This window comes from Lissotriton helveticus, chromosome 7 (genome assembly GCF_964261635.1).
Source record: "Lissotriton helveticus chromosome 7, aLisHel1.1, whole genome shotgun sequence".
NCBI lineage: Eukaryota > Metazoa > Chordata > Amphibia > Caudata > Salamandridae > Lissotriton > Lissotriton helveticus.
The window spans coordinates 1,093,817,194-1,093,835,938 of record NC_136068.1 but is presented as its reverse complement, the minus strand read 5'-3'; positions in this window follow the sequence as shown (position 1 = coordinate 1,093,835,938).

Sequence of the window (18,745 nt, the reverse complement as noted above, 5' to 3'; positions counted from 1 at the left end):
ATTGTGAGGGGTGAGATAGCCTCCATCTTTTACCTGCATTGGTGAGGCGGGATGATGCATTGTGCGACTGCTGTTGCGGATAAGTGGGCACAGTCTCAGTGTTTTCAGAGGCGTAAGAGTCCATCCATTGTCTAGCCTGTTCTTGATTTTGAAAAAATTCAGTATTTTCATTTGCTACTACACGTAGACATGCTGGGAACAGGATAGAGTCCAGAAGCTTGTATTACCTAAGACGTTCCTTGACTGTCATGAATGTGTATCTGGGTTTAGTGACCTGTGACGTGTGACGTGTAGTCCTGGGTGGAAATTTAGTACGATTGACAACTGGAATGTCTTGTTGTATTAATTTTTTTGCATTATGACATCCCTGTCCCTGTAGTTGAGGATGCGGATCTAGAACGTAGGTGTTTTCAAACCTGTTGCCAATGTTCTTATAGGCACCCTGTGTCCCTGTCAAGTATGACGCAATATGAAAGAGTGCCTTCGGGTAGCATCTAGAAGGCCCGAGTCACAGTGTACACATCCGGATCTTTAGCCTCCTGCCATTCCTGGCAGGCCCCCCATGCGTACGTTGTTGCGTTGTGTCCATCTTTCGGCATCCTCAACTCTGTCTTCCATCAACTCCACATGGTTGTGTAAGTGCACTGTATGTAGGTCTGCAGCCGCAACATGCAGGGCAATTTGAGAAATGTCAGCTTCAGCGGCAATGGTGTGATCTACCAGTTAGTGAGGATCTGCACGTAGATTTGTGAGGTCTATTGCCAAGTTCACAATTTTGGTCATTGATGGAGAGCATACTTGCTACAGTGACTCACCCAGCTTTTCAACTGCTACTAACAGTGCATTCTGCTTGCCAGAGCCATAAGCCATTGTGGTTTGCTATTTCATCTAACTTGATTTGCCCATGAAGGATGGAGGGAAGGTCAGTGCGCCTTCGTCAGCAACCCTGGCATGAGTGCCGTGTGACATGTGGCAGGGGTCTCAGCAACATGTTGCCTCCTGGCGTGGATTAGGTAGGGCTTCGGAATGTCCACCCGTCGCAGGTGTAGCTGCCACACCAGGGTCACACTATTGAGAATGGAGCACAGGCTGAAGTGTAGGGCACCTGGAGATCTAGATTCCATGCGTGACAACAGGTTAGGGGCTGGTGTCCAGCTAAACAGTTAGCTGTTTGCTAAAGCACCGCTCTGCGTGGTGCATGTGTATGATTTATCCGAGCCACTTGCCTCTGTATCACAGGGGTGGAGGCCTTGCCTGCACTACAATGTCAGGATGAACATGCCACAGTTCCAGTCTTTGATCCGCATCTGCAATGCGAGTAGGGTTGGCTGGCAGAGTGTCCCTTACAAGTCACTTGTTGTGTGGTCGCAGTATGGCACGCGTACTGAGCGTCTGTTGCTGCACATATTTGTGTCTCTCAGGCATCGAGTCCTCCCCGTCACACTTGTGCACCCTCGCCAAAGGCACAGCAGCTGGTGAGTGCAGGGATATGGACGCAGTCATAGCTAGTCCACACAGCAGAGGGGAGCAGAGTGGGTGGAAGTGGGGCTATGCGGAAACTGTTTTGAGCGGCTGGGCCAGCCGAGGCACCACCGCACCACCCCAGCACGCAGGATCACAACAAACCTTCAGTCGGCTCGCTGCGCTGGCCACCAGATCCACAGTGCTCAGGATCACACATTGTAAGGTCAGGATAGGTCAGGGGTGGGTGGGGTGTGGGGAAGGCCCTCAGGGATGTCCAGATGCACTGTGACTTCTCATGACTTGCCACCAGTTTGTCCTAAGTGTATGTCCCCACTTTCACCAAGCACCCCTTTGGCAGCAGGACTCTTGGAGGTCACTGTAGTCCATCTAGGGCTCTCTTTCACAAATCTGGGAGCGTAGTGGTCCATCACAGGATGTAGGGTGTGACCCTCCCGGTCATCCTCCCGGGATCAGGTGTCAGTGCGCAGGACCACGCAGGCACACCGTGGGTTGGCGTCGGGGTCAATTTTGCTGCAATGCTCCAGTCCAGTGGATCAGTTGTCCAGGGCACAGTTTGCACTCCCCTGTGCATTGTGGGCCTAGTCCTCCTCCCAGTGGCACTGTAATGGTAACTGCACCACTTCCACAGCCTGGGGGGCCAAGGTCTTCCGTGGGCTCACATAGCGTGTGACTCATATATGTTATGTGGTCACTCTGTGGTTCAGGATTCCCTGGCTCAGTGGTGCAATGAGCATGCCCAGATTTTCCTTTAGATTAGCCTCAGGGCTGCAGCAGGTGTGTAGTGGTGCCGCCATTCACCAAGATGTGCAGCAGATTATCAAACAACGGATGAATGTGCCCGTACAAATAAAGCTCCTTCATGCGCTGTACCCAAGCACATCTGCACTATTTGCTGGCTTCACCACCACACATGTCACGCCATATTGGCATTGCACACAAGTGGGCCATCAGTAATGAGTATTTATTTTACACATGCTACTCACCCATTGGGGACACATGGCATAGGGCCATCACTTTCTGTACACTTCCAGGGGTGTGTGTACCTGCATGTGTTTTGACAGATGTTGATGTTACGTAGTGCTTCATGTGCAATGGGGGATGTGTCTCACTGGTAGCGATGAATGATCCAGGTGTCAGTGTGTATCCTCATATAGTTGTCTGTCCAGCTGTGGGAGGTATCAACAAAAAAGGGAAACCAAGGTGGGCTATTTTTAACAGGGTCCAGTGTATAAGCCCTGATACTATGTTAAACCAAGAAGATACACAGTTCCCCAAGGGAAGAATGGGGTGGTAGTATAAGCAAACTAAGCAAATGAGGAAAAAGGGGAAATTCCCCTTTTGGAACTAAAACCCTCACACACCCAGCAAGCTAGGTGTCATGCTTCATCATCTGGGTGTTGCTCCTCGTCAGACCTGCAATGCAATGTCTGACGGGCACCCATGAAGGGGCTCTTTATCGGAGATCTTTTGTTCCTGCCAGTTGGTGCATGTGGGTATGAGGGTTCTAGGTGAGGTATAGACATGCAAAGTGGGTGTAGGTTAAAAAAGGTTAGGTAATCCACAAGGCATTTTAATGGTGTGGTTAACTACCTCAGTAAAAACAGTGAAGGGAAGAATTGCACACTGGTGCAATGATACAGTAGTGTATTTTCTACCTAATGGTCGACATGTTTCATGCTCTAATCGCAATTCATCAGGACCTAGAAAATAAAAACTGTGGTACACAAAGTGGTAGGGGCAATACTACCTTCCACTGGAAACTTATGGGCAGGCCACAGGGTCCTGCTCTTTCCTAGTGAGACCTAGAGAGGGATGACAGAAAAATTGGGAGGGGCAAAACTCTGGTCAGTGTCCGCAACATTCTAGGTCACAGGTGCTTGGTTACTTATACAACACACAGGCTAAGTATAGTGATTATGGGTTTATCCTTAGCTAGAGGTGGTGTGGTTAAAAACAATAAAAGAGACTGTAACAACTGAGGCTGGGTCAATATAGTTAACTCAATAAAAGGAAAGTAAATGTAACACTGTACACAGTTCTCACCCTACTAAGGTCACTAGCGGGCTTCAACAGTCTTCTCCCGTGTAGTGGCACTTTAGTGATAGGTACCTTGGAGGAATGGGAGAAAAGTAACAATGTATAATCGTAAACTAAAAATGGTCTTCAAAAGGGGGCACTCACAGGCCATGCAGATAGCATTAGTTTAAGCAACAGAACACAGTGTCCCAGGCCTACCCTCATGCCACCACCCGATACATCAAGGCAATATCAGGGAGACTTACGCTGTCTATCGTACATAGGAAGGTAGTGCATGAAGAGAGTGAGAACGTGGTGGTTATGACATGCCCATTTAAAAACATGGTCACGGCGAACTCAAAACGCCCAACAGCTCGGTCCCGCACAACCCCCAGATAGAGAGAGCGGCTTCTAAATCATTTGCCAAAATGAAGTTACCTAGTGGGGCAGTGGACGCAGCAACTCATATGTCCACTTGTTACAATGACGCCACTCACAAGGAATTGCGGCGTAGTTAGCCTCAAGTGGCATGAAAAACGCTCAGAGACAAAGACATACAACAAGTTGCCTTGAAGGATCACACTTACCTTTCCGCTGGGTGTGCAACACCAACACATCTACCCACGCGAGGTACGGCGGCGAACAACAAGAAGCCGGAGCGGTGAGGATACCGAAAAACCGGTCTTTTAACCTGAACGCAGCCATTGTAGTCTGACCTCTGTCACGTGCTGGGGGTGTCAGGAGTGCTGCGCATGCGCGAGGCGGCGTGTCGAAAAAGGCTGCAACAAAGAGTAGTCAGTGTATACAGCGGTCAAAAGGGGCGGCCATATTGTGGTGTAAGTGGGGACGTGGCTAGCCAAAATTAAAGAACAATTACTCTCCGAAGTAAGGCAAATAGCATTCACTCAAGTATTGGGAGAGAAGAATACCAACAAAAGGGGTTTATTATTTACTATTAGGGGTACAAAAGAGCCCAAGGAGGTTGGCAAAACACTAATGCTATAAACAGCTGTGGGAGGTGTCTTCACCCATGCATGTACCCTTTTGGAGATGTTGGTGTTTTTCGTGTGTCGGTGGTGGTGGTCCATCAGTCTTGGCAAGTATCTTCTCAACATAGTAATGGTAGATCGGGTGGATCTGTATGTGGTACAGGCTTCCCAGCTAATGTGTTATGACAGACATATAAATCTTGTTACCCCATTTTACGCCACATTTCACATTGTTGGGAAATATGTCCCATACATTTCATACTGCCCAACATTTCACGCCCCATTTCCATTTTTGACCCCAAACTTGACACCCAAATGTCATATTGTGCCACATTCCACGCCCCATTTCCATTTTTGACCCCCAACTTGACACCCAAATTTCATATTGTGCCACAATCCACACCCCATTTCCATTTTTGACCCCCAACTTTACACCCAAATTTCATATTGTGCCACATTCCACGCCCCATTTCCATTTTTGACCCCCAACTTGACATCTAAATTTCATATTGTGCCACATTCCACAATCCATTTCCATTTTTTCTTTTTTTAAAAAGTTTTTATTGAAATTAAACAAACATACATGAAAACAAACCAAACCTCACAAGGCAAAAACATAATAGTACATTATCATGGGTCCGTGCGGGCAGAGCTCAAAGGATAGATGGATACATTTCAATCGGCTAGTACGGGGATAGGGGCGGACAAGGAAACAAGCAGAATCATTGACAATAGATGAAGAGTGAATGTCAATTAGGGGGACGAAGACACATCAATGGTTACATCCTGCGGGGGAGTACATATATTACCACAATAGGCGTTCCATTGGGACCAGATTCTAACGCATTTCTTGGGCCGTCCCCGGGAAAGGTACACAGTCTTCTCTCGGAACATGCACCAGTCCATGTTTTCTTTCCACTTGGATAAGGTGGGCGGTCTATGTGAACCCCAGAGCTGGGCAATGTCCCTTTTCGCAACCATATTTCCAAGGGTCACCCATACAATCTGTGCTGAGCCGTAGCCATTAGGCTCCCAAACATTCAACAAACAACGCCTGGCCTCGGGCAGCAGGGACACACCCGTGACACTCTCCATGACATCATGTACTCGGTACCAGAACTTAACCATCTCTGGGCATTCCCACAATACGTGGAGAAAGGTACCAGACATCCCACAGCCACGCTTACATAACCCATCCAAGGAAAAACCCATTCGAACCAGACAAGGCCCAGTGACATACACTCGGTGAAGTATCTTAAGCTGGACGAACCTCAAACGAGCAGGAATGGCGACCTCCTTGGGCGAGGACAAAGCAGACTGCCAGTCCTCATCATCCAATTCCAGTCCGTCCGCACACCACGCGGCCCTGAGGCGAACCAGCAAGTCAGCTCTGTTATTGATGAGTTTTTTATAAATCAATGAGATCGTGCTGTCGGGCACATGACCATCCAAAATGCGGTCCTCCAGAGGGGAAGACTCAGGAATATCATCACCCGCAGCAAACACAGACAACAGAGCATGACGGATCTGGGCGTACCTAAAGAATTCATTGTCACCAAGCTCATACTCCACTTGCAGCACTTCAAAGGACTTGACAGTACCCTTCGACCACAGATCGCCCACTCTGCTGATACCAATCATATCCCATTTATCAAAGCCTTTCGTTTTCCACAAATGGCCCAAACATTCCGAATCATACAAAGGGGTGGCCCGAGTGAACCTGCCACACCAACCCAAGGCCGCATTCGCATCACGCCACACTCTCACTGCAATCTTAGTGGGACCGGTCAATGTTCCACGGAGTCCTCCAGAGTACAACGCTCTGATGAAGGTCCCCCCTGGCAGAATAAATTTATCCATGGAGAACGACAGGGCAGAGCCTGGTGCGTAGGTCGCATGATTAATCGCACTTAACTGGGATGCCCAGTAATAACGTCTGATGTCCGGGAGGGCTATACCGCCATCATACCACGGAAGCGTGAGTTTAGAAAGAGCAATACGGGCATGCCCGTCCCAGACCAGTTGTCTCTGTAGGCTCTCCACTTCACGAAAATAACCCGAGGCAATCGGGTCAAAGGAATTCTGAAGCGCGTACAAAAATCGAGGCAGAGACATCATTTTGAAAAGCGCCGCTCCACCGAGGGGCGACAGCGGCAACCTACGCCAGCGAGCCACATCGAGCGTGAGCCGCTGAAGGGGGGGTAATAAATTAAGCTGGTAGCGCCTAGAGGGGTCCAAAGAAACATACATCCCCAAGTACTTGAAACCGGTCTCCGTCACGTGAATCGGAAATCTACGCGGCAGTGGAGGGAGATCTCCCGCCAAAACTTAGACGCAGGATTTAGCCCAATTAATAACAAGACCGGAGTTCTTTCCGAAAGAGGTCAGAACATCAAAAAGTACATTCAGGGACTTTTTAAGGGAAGTGAGATACAGGAGGATGTCGTCCGCGTATAGCGAGACTCGATCCTCGAAATCAGGAGACCATCGTATGCCCCGCATAGAAGGTTCCCAACGGAGCCACTCCGCCAATGTTTCAAGAGCGAGAGCAAAAAGCAAAGGGGACAGCGGACAGCCCTGCCGGGTACCCCGTCCAAGCGTAAAAACGCAAGACACTCTTCGACAACTACCTGGGCCTGGGGACTCTCATAAAGAAGTTTCACCCAAGCTATGAAACCCGGCCCGAACCCGAATTGCGAGAGGGCCGCCCAAAGGTAGGGCCATTCGATAGTGTCGAAGGCCATGGTAGCGTCAAGAGAAGCCAAAATGGCCGGTTCAGTTAGCGTCCCGGCTCTAGCGAGAACTCAGTGGAGTCTGCACAGATTCAAAGCAGTGTTGCGGTGTGGGATAAAACCGGATCGATCTGGATGGATCAAGTCCCCGATCACAGTTACTAAGCGATTCGCTAATAGTTTAGCCAAAATTTTGGGTTCGGCATTGAGTAAAGAAATAGGTCTGTACGAAGTACAACGATCCCGTGGCTTACCCTCCTTAGGAATGACTACGATAGTAGCGAGTCGTTAGTCCAAGGGGAGGGAGCCAGACTCCAGAGCCTCGAGGAACATGTCCCTTAAGTAGGGCGCCATTTTATCAGGTCGCAGCTTGTATAATTCAATGGGCAAACCATTGGGGACCATCGCCTTACCCGAACGGAGGGAACGAATAGCCACCGCAACTTCGTCCACTGTAAGTGGAGCATCCATGAGGTCTCTGTCAGCGTCAGAAAGGCGAGGCAAAGCAATGTCCCGCAACAACAATCGGGAGTCCTCTTCATCCCTATCACAAACAGAGGTGTATACAGTCTCAATGTGGTCCGCAAAACACTGAACGAACCCAGCTGGATCAGTGACACACTCTCCATCAAGCCACTCAATCACAGGGACCACACGATTAACCCTCTCTTTCTTGTCCAACCACGCAAGCAATTTACCCGCTTTGTCTCCCACATCATACAGTCGTCCCTGCTGCTCCCTATACATCACTTTCGCAGCATCAGTTACCAGAGCCTTGTAGTCAGCTTGTTTCAAAGCAAGGGAGTGCAACTTCATACTGGAGACGCCCAACCGAAGATCGTCCTCCAGAGCGGCTATCTCAGATTCCAATCGCACAACCGCCACATTGGCGGCCTTCTTAGCAGCGACAATCAAGGACAGGGACTGACCACGTATAACAGTTTTAAATGCTTCCCATAGCGAAACAGCAGAAGAAACAGACCCCACATTTTTGCCGAAATAATGCTCAATAGCTTTTACAAGTTCCGAACGGGTCTTGGGGTTGCGAAAGTACCATGGATTAATAGGAGCAACTCTTCCCTCATCGCCTGCCCCGACCTCATACCGGAGCCATAAGGGGGAGTGATCAGAAATACCCCTAGGGAGCTGACGGATTTCTCTGATGGAGGAGGATTAGACCGCTGGCATTAAGAAATAGTCCAATCTAGAAAGGCTGCCGTGTGCCCCAGAGTGGAAGGTGTACTGCAACTGTGTAGGGTGTAGTAGTCTCCAGGCGTTCACAAGCCCAAAGGTCTCTAGCAAATCACTCAACCACATTTGTGCCCTGGGTAGATCTCTGGGAGGGTGACGATCAGAGGAGCCAGAAACAACCGAATTCAAGTCCCCACCCAAAATAATAAGGCCCTCAGGAAGGTCTAAAAGGACTCTACACAGATCAGCGTAGGTTAAAGCCTGCAGACCCGGGGGGACATAAACTGAAAGTATGGATAATGTCTTCCCCTCCCACCTACCAGTGAGCACCGCATAGCGCCCCCTGTCGTCAAGTTTCACCTCGTCAACTGCAAAAGGGAGAGAGGACCGAATGAGAATACCAGCCCCCCTGGACCCAGAAGTAAACCCCGCATGGGCCACCAACCGATAACCGCGCCTATTCATTGCCTGACATGCATTGCCTATTAAATGCGTCTCCTGTAGGAGGACAATATCAGGAGAATTACGCCTAAGGAATCGCAAAACAATACTCCGCTTAATTCTGTCCCCTAACCCATTGACATTCCAGGATAACAGTCTCAACTCGCCACCCTCCACCCCCGAAAAGTAGACAGAGCAGGACCCACATAGAACCCCATGATCAGTGCAGATGAGAAAAACAATACGATGCCTCGTGAGTAAACAGAAACACACACACACCCCCCACCACCCCCAACATGAACGTGTTACTCCCCCCACCCTGCACCCCTGCGTACGACTAATAAGCCACCCCAACTTGCAGTGTGCCTGTCGCCCCATTACTAAACTAAGCTACGCAAAGAACCCAGGAGGAGGAAGAGTCCCCATTCACCCACCGCCACCCCCAGGCTGATCTATGCCTAACAGAAGACCCAAGTCCAGACTCAGCTGAAACAGCAGAAAAGTTCAGACGCCAGGATCCACAGGTAAAATCCTCATTCCGCCACAACCCCGTCGGCGCCTTCGGGGTGCCCAGTATGTTCATCTCTTATAGGCAGAGAGTCGAGCCAGTCACTGACATTTTCGGGGCGATCAAAAAAGAATACACGTTCCCGATATTCAATCCGAAGCCTGGTAGGGAACAACATGACGTACTTGAGACCCAAGTCCCGCAATCGTTTCTTCACTCCCTGAAATCCAAGTCTTTGTTTCTGGAAAAGCGGTGAAAAGTCAGGATAAAAAGAAACGGAGGCATTTTCAAAATTCACTGGGCCCTTGTCCCGTGAGGCCTGCAGAACAGCATCCCGGTCTCTAAAGTAGAACAACCTGACAATAATGGGCCTCGGGGGAGCACCCGGCTTAGCCTTCCCGCCAGGGACACGATGAGCGCGCTCAACTGCAAAGAACTTGCTGAGTCCAGCGGGAGAAAGATAGTTGGTAATCAAGTCCTCCACCAAGAGGTCAACCCCCAGGATCTCGGGATTCTCCGGGACACCAATGAGGCGCACGTTGTTGCGACAGGCCCTGTTTTCGTAGTCCTCGAGACGACGAGCCATCAGGTCATGCGAGGAACGCAGATTGCCGATCTCAGTCTGGGCTTCTGTGACATCCGCAGTAAGACTAGAAGTCTTCAAGCCCAATGACTCGACCCTCTCATTAGTCTTCGCAAGATCCGCTCTAATCAGCGTAATGTCAACGGCCACCGTGTCGATCTTAGAGGCTAGGGCCTCGTACTGATGTCCCATTGAGGCCTGCATGTTGGCAATGGCACCCATGACGTCCTGTAAGGATGGTTCCGAAGACGCTGAAAAGAAGGTCTTAGGATTATCCGAAGCGCGACCCACAGCGCCAGGCGACCCCTTGACCTGCGAGTAGTGATCCATAATGTTCGTCTGGGTTTGGCCACCACGGAGAGGTGCATTGGTCTTGCGCTTCTCAAGAGACGGTCCGGTGGCCATATTGGGAAAGGGACCCCGAAGGGGTCCTCGCGACCTGGTGAAAATGGCCGGTCGTGGAGTGCCCAGACAGTCAACAAGACCAGATCAGATGGTTGTAGGCACAAAAAAGGCCGGGTTGTGGGCAGTCAGTCGAGCCAGAACCAAACAGAAAAGTGACAACAGGCCAGCCGAAGGTGGATCAGGGCTACACCTCTGCCAATCAGAGCCGGGAGTAGAAAACGAAACCGAAAGTCAGGAGGGGTCGACCAGAGGGGACCCCCTCAGCCGTTGTTGATCCACTACTCCACGGCCTGCCAAGCAACCGAGCCCCTGGTCTGCCTCGGGGTAGGCCACAACAAGTAGAGACGATGCAAAAGTGGACCCCAGCGTCCAAATTCGATTTTTTTAAAAGGTACGAAGATCAGCAAGGATGTACGAACAAAAGCCCGTCCACAAAATCAGGATGTAGTCAGGATATCCGTGAAGGGCGGCGCGGGTCCGGGGAGCTCTGTGTTCACGCGACCATCTTGGATGCCCGCGAAGCTCCTCCTCTCTCCATTTCCATTTTTGACCCCCAACTTGACACCCAAATTTCATATTGTGCCATATTCCACGCCCCATTTCCATTTTTGACCCCAACTTGACACACAAATTTCATATTGTGCCACATTTCACGGCTCATTTCCATTTTTGACCCCCAACTTGACACCCACATTTCATATTGTGCCACATTTGACAGCCCGTTTCCATGTTTTCCAGACATAACAAGCCCTCTTTGCAGCTCTTACCCGATTGCACACATACATCATTGGGGCATATGTTCAAGACCTCATTAACATCATGGCCATCTGTGCAGCTTTTAATTGCCAAAGATACATCAACAATGGGATTGCTAATATGCAGGATATATTTCAACTACAAGCCCAGCTTAGATATCCGGCACATGTAACACAGACCTCTATATGAATTGTAACATGCAGATTAGCAAGCCCATTGTTGCTTTTTTAGGGACAGTTTTCGGCTGCTGATACTGACATATTTGTCACAAGGGTCTGGATGATATGCCCCATTGTATATCGGTTAGGTTGCATGAACCATTAGCATCCTTTACACCATTTCACACATTCCTTATTTTAAAATTTCACACTGAGTCCACCCTCCAATATACCTTGATTTGGCCAATGTCATCCGATTCTGATTTTTAGCCTCCTCACAAACAACACACTACTTTGCTTGTATTAAACTCGGGGGACACAACCTTTTTACATTGGCTGGCCTATGTAGCACCATGTAGACTATAGTGTCATATATTTGACACACTGCAAAGCACATCTGTACTGTGGACACATTCCCAAAATCAATGGAGTAGTGTTGTATCTCACAACACAAGGAGGGAGGTACCCTTGGGACCGTTTACGGGACCGGGTAGAGAGTATACAGAAAACAAGCAAAAGTCCCTACTTGATGGGGATATACCCTGGGGCGTAGAGTACCCTGGCCAGAAGGCTTTGGGGGTTATCTATGCTCACACAACTAGAAATATATCAACATTACATCATTTTATCATACTAATGGCGGCTAATAGTCAGTGTAGGGACCCTATCTATATGTACACACAACAGTTAAAAGACTATAATCATTACCAGTAGAAAATCAGCAATTTATTAAAAAGTCATACATAAACATTTGCATCACAAAAACATTGCACAATAGAATACACAATTAAAAAAAAAAAAAACAAAGGTTTCTACTGGTAATGTGGTGTGTGGTCATTTTGCTCTGACATGCATGGGAGGGGGACCGTCACAATGTGACTGACTCAGTCAAAGAAATTGTTTATGATTCGGTTCCTTTGTGCAAGTCCGGCTGCATTTGCTGTGGGGGGATCACTGACATAACCTCGACAGACCGAATATCGACTGGACAAAATATCGATGACTAATTATCGACAACAAAATTATCGATTTACTATACTTACACAACAAACATCAAAAATATCGACTACACAATATCGACTACTAAAAACAACGACTACAACAATATCGACTCACAACATTATCGATTTCTAAAACACCGATTATTAAATATTTATATAACAACAGTCAAAATATCGATTACACAAACATAGATAGCAAATTTATCGATTGTAAAAAAATCGCCATTAATAGATCCTAAAATAAATGACTTTATTATTTAATAATTAAGTCATACTGATCATAAAAAACCAGATTTAGTTAATATAAATAGATGACATATATTATTTATTTTCATAACATTTACAACACACAATAAATACTAACATACATTTTATAATACATAAACAATGTTTCGACCTTCTACACATTTTTTACAACTAATTACATATATTCCTCCACTTTACAAATATCAAAATAACATTACCTAGAACATTACCTATACAAAATAAATCCTTACACATTCAATAAACGTTAATTTGCGTCACCCATATAAGGAAAGCAATTAGCATAACAGAAAAAAAATTCAAATCAACAAATAAAAACAGACTATCCATTTAAACAACCAATCCTATTTCTGAAACAATTAACCTAATACTATATAAATGAAATAATAAGTAACTAAAAACGCAGTATACATCTCCTAAGTAAAGGAAGACGAAACTCTGCTGGATTTCTGGAAGAAAACTGATGGACTTCAACAGAAAGAGACCTACACATATCTAAAGTAAGTACTACTACATTATTAGTCAGCGAAAATGTAACTCTCAAAGCTCACACCTATATTTTAAAGCAAAATACATCAAATATATCTTTTTTTTTTAGCACTCATCCTACAGATGAAAAAAAAAACAGAAGACCTACACAACACCTGGACATCAAAAGTTACATATAAAAAAGTAAGTATATATTAGAAATGTAAAATCGAGAATTAATAGATAGGTAACTAAATCTAAACTAGCAAAAAACGTCGAACAAATTATCATAAATAGTAATAAAATATTTCTACACATTTTCTCAACTTCCACAGGTACAAAAAGATATACACAGAAAATAACAGTTTGAAGAACATCAACAGCTGAAAATAACGACTTGAAAGCATCAAAACATTTGCAGGTAAAATACAAATGTGTGAAACTGTATAATGTGATTAGAACATTTTTTTTCCTTAAAAAATATTTACATTCTCTTTTAATTACCTCCTAGCACTACAATACTATCATGACTGAAGGAGCTAAATTCATTTATTCACAAAAAGGGAAAATGCTTCTTTGTTACATGGGATATGTCTACACTCAAGAGAAACAAAAAGATTTGAAAGTGTTTTGGAAGTGTACGAAATATTATGCCAACAAATGTTATGGTAGAGCTATAACTCAGGAAACTACTGTTACTTATACTAAAGAACATAATCACCCACCCAATGTAACAGAAATAGAGATTAGACAAATGCTAGATTCCCTTAAAGAAGCTAGTACTAGCACTGATCAACCAACAACTGCTATTCTGAAACACCATTTAAGTGTACTTCCCCAACATGCTTCTAGCCAATTACCATCTATAGAATCCCTTAAAAGAACAGTAGCTAGACAAAAAAGAGCAACATGCACTACTCCTCCCACACCAAAAACTTTAGAAGAAGTCCAAATTCCACCTGAACTCTCTGTAACTCACAATAAAGAAAATGTTATACTCTATGACAACAAATCTAAAGATAAAAGAATTATACTGTTTGCCACAGCAAACAACATGACAAAACTTACCCAATGCCAAACTTGGATGATGGACGGTACTTTTTCTGTATGCCCCAAACCTTTTTATCAATTATACACCATCCATGGTCATTTCCAAAATGCAAATATTCCATTCCTTTATGCCCTTCTACCAAACAAACAGCAAACTACCTATCAAGAAATACTAACTGAAGTCAAGCAACATACTAACAACTATTTTCCACAAAAAATTATCATTGACTTTGAAAAAGCTATGATAAACAGCATCCTTAAAACATACCCACACACAGCAATACAAGGTTGCTATTACCACTTTAATCAATGTATCTGGCGACATCTACAAAAATCAACCTTGAGTATCCAATACGCCACTGATAGCACATTTGCTTATCAAATCAAAAAACTCATCGCCCTAGCCTATGTTCCACTAACAGATGTAACTGAGCACTATAACTTATTAATAGACAGCCCCTACTATAAAAGAAACGAAGATAAACTAAGCCCTATGCTTGACTACTTCGAAGACACATGGGTAGGAAGGCTACACAGATCAGGCCATAGAAGACAACCCAAATACCAAATAGCTTGGTGGAATGTCTACCTTAGCACACTAAATAAGGAAGCAAAAACAAACAATGCAGTTGAAGGATGGCACAATGCCTTCCAAGCAACTACAGGCCGAGGAACGCCTACCCTTCACAAATTAATACAATCCTTACAAAAAGAACAAAGTTACCAGGAGCTCCGAATGGAGCAATCAGTAACTTTGATTGGACCTAAACTCACCAAAGAAACTAAAAAAATGTATAACACACTCCAAAGTCAAGTTACCCTCTATCCAACTAGCAAAGGACTAGAATATCTATCAATGATTGCCAAAACTATTCTTTAAAACATTACATAACTATACACGTAAAACTAAACATATTTTTCCTAAAATTCTTCATTATAATATGTAACAAATTGCAATTAAATTATCAAATACATAATATTAACATATATAAAATGTATTTAGATAATGTATTTACAAAATGTTACATACAACGTAAGTAAAGCAAAATTAAAAACAGTTTTCCCACCCATTAAAAATCCAGAAAATACTTATATTTCTGATACAGCTTCAAACGTAATCCAATTCCAAGCAATCCATAGGACACCATTCCAAAAACCCATACAATCCATGAAAGCCCAAAAAAAATGCAAAAATACAAGCAAATGCATAGCGACTCCTTTCCACTTCAGTAGACACCAGATACCATAGAAAACCCAAAAATCCGTAATGGCGAAAAATAAACGCTCCAAGAAAATGTAAAAACCCAAAAAATAGTGTGCAAAAATAAGAGTATATAATACTCGTTACACAGCTGTGATCAAAAAAGAAGGGAGTCCTCCAAAACAGCGAAACGCGACGATAACCTAGAAAAAAATAAATAACATACCCACCCACATAAAAACACCCATACATATATAAAAACACATATTTATACATCAAACATATTATCTTAGTAACATTTAAACATATTACCTCACCTCACACACCTACAACAAAAACGCGGTAAAAATCCAATATCGTACACTCTACCTAACACCGAACACACAATCTTCTCTAATTAACTCTACCTACATAAACATAAACACAGCACACATACACTAGCAATAAGTTCAGAAACTTATAAAACACAATTAAAACAAACTTACCCTCTCTAACGCGAAGCAGCACCCAACCGCGATCTGTTGAAGCACCAAATACGCCTAAGTAACATTACGCGGTTAAAAAGTAGTCCCTGTATACAGCTAAATGCTATTTAATTTCTATATTCCAACACTTTAAAAAATACACAGAGTATTATATTAAGTGTAAATATTTATTTAAAGTGTATAAAATTATTTCATAAATATTCATAAGTTTGAAATAATTATTCAACTGTTATGTTATAGTTAAAAAATTAATTTTTGATTTATAAATACATTTAGTAAATAATGTTAATGTAAAAATAAATTGCATATATAAGTTTGTTACAAGAAATGTTTTTTTTAAATTTGCAAATATTATGTAAAACATTATGTATGTATATAATAAATGTTTTTGGTGTTTATGTATTTAAAAATGAATATTATAAATATGTTCAATATTCATAATAATTATTTCCAAAAATATAACATGACTTGGTAATAAACAAAAATGTTACAATTACAAAAAAATTTACATAATTTGCAATGACAATAAATTCAATGTGTATCTGAATAAATATTTTGTTATTAAATAAAAAGTACATATTACCAATTTGTTTCAGAAACTATTTAAATGTTAATATATGTAAAAGATAAAAAAATTATGTTAATATAATTTATGTGTTAAAAACATATACATGTACTTCATATTTTTGTTATGTTAATAAAAACATTGAATGAAAATTTTTGATTATAAATAAAAAATGATTCTCTATTTACAAATAAATTTTTATATGTGAATAAACAATTTTTCATTTATGGCATTTAACCCTGTCTATGTTTCCTTCTTTATTATTGTATATAAATATTATTTGCATATTAAATAATCTATTTAAAAATACCTTATACATTTAAATATATTTAAAAATTGTATTAATATTTAAAGTCCTACAATACCAATAATTGTTTTAATGTATATTAATTGAAATATTTTATATAAAATATATGAAAAAGTAACTAATTTAATAGACATTTAAATTGACCATATTTTTACCCTGTATCCCTCTAACCTAAAACCCTAAACTGACCCAAAGCCCTAAAAACACCCCTTTACCCACAAACTAAAAACTGACCCAGAACCCACAAAATACCCCTTTACCCACTAACTGAAAACTGACCCTGACCCCTAACAATAACCCTTTACCCACTAACTGAAAACTGACCCTGACCCCTAAAAATACCCCTTTACCCACTAACTGAAAACTGACCCTGACCCCTAAAAATACCCCTTTACCCAAAAACTGAAAACTGACCCTGACCTCTAAAAATACCCCTTTTCCCACAAACTGAAAACTAACCCTGCAACCAAAAAAATACCCTTTACCCAAATACTGAAAACTGACCCTTAACCCTAAAAATAGCCCTTTACCCACTAACTGAAAACTGACCCTGACCCCTAAAAATACCCCTTTACCCACTAACTGAAAACTGACCCTGACCCCTACAAATACCCCTTTACCCACTAACTAAAAACTGACCCTGACCCCTAAAAATACCCCTTTACCCAAAAACTGAAAACTGACCCTGACCTCTAAAAATACCCCTTTACCCACAAACTGAAAACTAACCCTGCAACCAAAGAAAGACCCTTTACCCAAATACTGAAAACTGACCCTTAACCCTAAAAATAACCCTTTACCCACTAACTGAAAACTGACCCTAACCCCTAAAAATACCCCTTTACCCACTAACTGAAAACTGACACTGACCCCTACTAATACCCCTTTACCCACTAACTGAAAACTGACCCTAACCCCTAAAAATACCCCTTTACCCAAAAACTGAAAACTGACCCTGACCTCTAAAAATACCCCTTTACCCATAAACTGAAAACTGACCCTGCAACCAAAAAAATACCCTTTACCCAAATACTGAAAACTGACCCTTAACCCTAAAAATACCCCTTTACCCACTAACTGAAAACTGACCCTGACCCCTAAAAATACCCCTTTACCCACTAACTGAAAACTGACCCTGACCCCTACAAATACCCCTTTACCCACTAACTGAAAACTGACCCTGACCCCTACAAATACCCCTTTACCCACTAACTGAAAACTGACCCTCACCCCTACAAATAACCCTTTACCCAAAAACTGAAAACTGACCCTGACCCCTAAAAACACCTTTATCCACAAACTGAAAACTAACTCTGAAAGAAAAAAATTACCCTTTACCCAAATACTGAAAACTGACCCTGAACCCTACAAATACCCCTTTACCCACTAACTGAAAACTGACCCTGACCCCTAAAAATACCCCTTTACCCACTAAATGAAAACTAACCCTGACCCCTACAAATACACCTTTACCAAAAAACTGACAACTGACTCTGCACACAACATATACCCCTTAATAACCAAACAGAAAAGTAACCCAGAAGAATAAACCAACCTCTTTCCCCAAATACAAAATAATATATATATGAGAATATCTATAATTATATATATATATATATTATATATATCTTTATATATCTAATTATAAATATATTATATATTATATATATGTAATTAAATGTAATTAGACAATTATATTTCATATATATATATTTTATATTTAATTATTATAATATTAGTTATATCTATTTATATCTATATAATTAACATATTTTAAGTCTTTAACAATTATTTCATTATGAATACCAATTAATTAATTAACATATGTCATTACTTATAATTAATTAACTTCCCACCCTATACGCCTATTAACACACAACCCACTACATAACATAAAAATGTGAGATGTGATTTCACTTGGCAAACCACGGACCTACTGCTCCAGTGACCAGGAAGGAGCTGAGGGCGGTCGTTGCTGCCTGTGTTGCCTGTTGTCTGCTCCCGCCGCTGCCCCTCGCCGGACCCGCTTCGCGGGTCCCGCTTCGCGGCCAGGAGCGCCCTTAAAGGCAAGCAGGTGTGCTATTTCTCCAACCGGCAGGGCTGCGAGCCACAGCGGGGGACTCCAACTTCCAGGAGCCCC